Source organism: Orycteropus afer, unplaced genomic scaffold (genome assembly GCF_000298275.1).
Source record: "Orycteropus afer afer isolate SDZICR_OR568_19922 unplaced genomic scaffold, OryAfe1.0 scaffold00285, whole genome shotgun sequence".
NCBI classification, from domain to species: Eukaryota; Metazoa; Chordata; class Mammalia; order Tubulidentata; family Orycteropodidae; genus Orycteropus; species Orycteropus afer.
The window spans coordinates 1,757,667-1,761,594 of record NW_006921872.1 but is presented as its reverse complement, the minus strand read 5'-3'; the positions used below and the strand labels follow the sequence as shown (position 1 = coordinate 1,761,594).

Below are 3,928 nucleotides of genomic sequence, written 5' to 3'. Positions count from 1 at the left end.
GGGCCACACTCCCTGCAGAAGCTTGGCCTCCGCAGAGTCACTCTGGCCAGTGCTTCCTGAGATGCTCTTTCAGCTGAGGGATGGAAGGCAGCAGCTGCTGGCACTCATGACAACGTAGGGGCAGCTTCAAGAGCTCTGGCATCCCATCTCGAACAGCCACTCTGCCAGTCTCTTGAACCATCTTGATCACAGCTGCAGGCAAGAGAAAAAAGTTCAGATCCCAGCTACTCTGGAAGACTGGTCTCCCACCCACCCACTGCCATCAAGTCAATTCCAACTCAAAGTGTCCCTATAGGACAGAATAAAACTGCCCCATTGAGTTTCTAAGGCTTTTCTGTAAATCTTTATGGAAGCAGACTGCCTTATCTTTGTCCCACAGAGCCACTAGGGAGTTAGAACTACCAACATTTTGGTTAGCAGTTGAATGCCTTAATCACTGACACCAGAGCTCCTAGAAGACTGGTACAAAAGCAAAATCAAACTCACTGCCATCGAGTTGATTCCAACTCATAGCGACCCACATTGGGTTTCTGAGGTGGTAAATCTTTACAGAAGTAGATTGCCCAGTCTTCCTTCTGCAGAGTGGCTGGTGGGTTTGAACCACCGACCTTCTGGTTAGCAGTCAAATGCCTTAGGCAGTATACCACCAGAGCTCCTTAGAACACTGGTATAAGATATCCAAAAAGAAAATGTGACTCCAAATCAAATACATCAGATATCCTAAAGCTAGTAAGCTTCTTGGGAAAATGGGCTTCAAAATCTGAACAACTTATCTTTAAGATGATTCTTTTTCTCCAGATATACTCTAGCAGTTTAACTATGTCAAGGGCTTATCACAGTGCTTTACCCCTGCTGGCCCTTGGTAAATGGTAGCTGTTATTGCTAACACCCCAGCATACTGAAGATCTATACTATACACCAAGAAATGCTGCCTTCTACAGATACATAGTCAATGAACCACCCCTGACACAAGGCAGCCCTTGAGCAGCCCTCCCAGCTGATGGCACAAGAAACAAAGAACTGTTGAGAATTTTCTCATCCATGAACTCCAATAATCCTTAGGGCAACATGAAATCCCTCCCTGTTACAATAGAACTCCTTTTGACCCTGCCAAAGCAAATGTCCAGTCATCCAAGAAGGCTGCTCACAGTAAAATGGCAATTCTACTACAATTCAAATAATTTGGTTTCTTTTAAAGGAGCTCTCTTTATAGAGAACACGAAGTTCTACATGGGTTTTTGAGGCAATGTTATTATTTAGGAAAACAATTGAATCAAGTATAAGAACAGCTGAGAAATGAAACAAATGAGAAAACCAAGAACATTGCTTACCTTGTGAGTCTAAGAAATAATCTGTATTGAAAGAATTCCAGTGCTTTTTGTTTTTAAGGCAAGGAGAATCAAAATCCTGGCTGATCACATGAAGGTGCACATGGCTAGTTGAAAGGGAAAAAGTGACCATTAAACCCATTTAAAATTATGGCTAAATCAAAATGAAAAACAGTAGAAGTATGGGTCCATACAGTATGAATAGTCATCCATTCAATTCACTCATTCACTCATTTAACAATAGTCAACGTTTCTTAAGTACCTACAAAGTGCCAAGCACTATTCTAGGCATCAGGAATTTAGCAATGAATAAGATAGCAAAAGCATCTGCCCATATAGAAATTGTATTCTAATGGAGGGAAACATAAACAAATGAATAAACACGGAAAATTCAAATCATTATCACTGCTAAGGAAAAATAAAACAAGGAAATGGGATAGTGAGGGCCCAGGAGCAGAGGCTGCCTCTTTACTAGCTAGGGTGTTCAAAGGAGGCGTCTCCCATGCAAGCAAAGTCTGAGAGAGGAGTGTTTCAGGGAGTGAGGAAGACAAGTGCAAAGGCCCTGAGATGAGCAAAAGCTTGCTGCAACCAAAGAGAGAGAAGGTTAATGTGGCCACATGTAGTAAATAAAGAAGACAATGGCTGGAAGCCAGGCAGGGGCCAGATCACAAAGGGTCTTACAGGCAGACAAGAGTTTCACATTTTATTCAACGGGGAGTCACTGAAGGATTTTAAGCAGGGGAGCACTAATATCTGATTTATATTTTTAAAAGATCACTCTGGCTGTGGGGTGGAAGAAGGACTGTAGAGAAGGTAAGGGAGACAAAGGGAGACCAGTTAGGAAGCTGTTGCAACAGGCCAAAAAAGAGTACGGCTTAAACTAAAGCTATAGCAGCTAAGGTAATGAGAAGCAATCCAATTTCTAATATATTTTGGGATAGACCCAACAGGGCTTACTAAAGGATTAGATGTGGGTTTAGGGCCTAAAAAACTGACTGGTTCCACCTACTGAGATGGAAAAGACAGGGGAATAGCAGACTTAGGAAAGAAAATCAAGACTTGTTTCAGGCATGTTAAGTCAAGTATAAGGCTTTTTTGTAGTTTTGACTCTTGGGATGATATTAATGTTTCACATTTCCCCAATTATCAAAATCAACAAGTATGTTGGGGAAAAATCAATAAGCAGTAAGAAATAAACCTAACTGGATTACAAATGAATAATGGAACCACACTGAAAAGAGTGGGAAGAAAACAGCTAAACTAAGTAACTCTGGAAAATAGTTTTAGAATGGGTTATTATAAAGGTAAAGACAAAAAGATCTGTATACAAATAATGCACTAATTAGTAAATGTGTTTCTCATAGGTCAGCAATTCTGTAAGTATTTTATACGTATACTCAAACCAAATCAAACCAAACCTACTGCCATCACATCAATTCCAACTCATAGCAACCCATTAGGACAAAATTGAACTGCCCAGTAGGGTTTCCAAGGCTGTAAAGCTTCATGGAAGCAGACTGCATCATCTTTCCCCCATGGAGCAGCAGCCAGGTTCAAAAAGCCAATCTATTGGTTAACAGTCAAATGCTTTTAACCACTACCCTACATACATATATGTGTGTGTGTGTGTGTGTGTGTATAATTCATTCATTCATTCTAGGATTGAACAAATAGGCAAATTTATTATAGCTAATGAGAGTCAGGTTTTTTGCTTTTTTTTTTTATCACTGTTGAAGAAGTTAAAATAAAATAGGGAAAGGGGAATGAACTCTGCAATGCTGGACTGCCGAGGTACCAGAACTCATGGTTTTCCATATACCTATACTATACTGATAAATAAATACAGAAATCAATGCAGATGTGTGCATCTGTGTGTACTAGTTTTCATACATGTATTTGCTGGTTCTATCTGTTAGAGGGCCTAGGAGCAATGACATCCTGGAATCAAAGAAAGTGGTGTATTAAAGTTCCCACTATGTGGAGTCATCTATTTGGCTTTTCAACTCTTTTAAAGTCTGATTTATGTATTTTGGGGCTCTTTCATTGTGTCCATAGATATTTATTATGCTTATATCTTCATGTTCAATTGATCCTTTAATCATTATATAATGTCCTTCCTTGTCTCGTATGGTGGTTTTGGTCTTAAAGTCAATTTGATCAGAAATTAATATCGCCACTCCTGCTCTCTTACAGTTGCCATTTGCTTGATATATCTTTTTCCAACCTTTGATTTTTAGTCTATTTTTGTCTTTATCTCTAAGGCGTGTCTCTTGTAGGCGGCATATTGATGTGTTTTGTTTTCTTATCCAATGTGCAACTCTCCGTCTCTTGAGTGGTGCTGCATTTAATCCATTAACATTCAGGGTAATTATTGATAAGTTTGAATTTGTTGCGGTCATTTTGTTATGTGTTTTTTCATGGTGTCCCTGGTTTCTTTGTTTCGTATTATTTTCTGTGCTGAGATCTTATGTTTATGAGTCGTGTTATCATTTCCTTTGTTGCTGTTGTTTTATTATTTGCTGAATATTTGTGCTTGTCCTCTTTTTTATTGTGATGTGAAGGTTTATCATTTTTCTTTGAGGTTACCCTATGATTTATAA

At 39.2% G+C, this 3,928-nt stretch overlaps 1 protein-coding gene across 1 annotated transcript in view; it reads right to left on the bottom strand.

Annotated features, from left to right (window-relative positions):
* APTX (aprataxin) overlaps positions 1–3,928 on the bottom strand; it is a 16,979-nt gene that overhangs the window by 2,575 nt on the left and 10,476 nt on the right. The window lies entirely within an intron of this gene.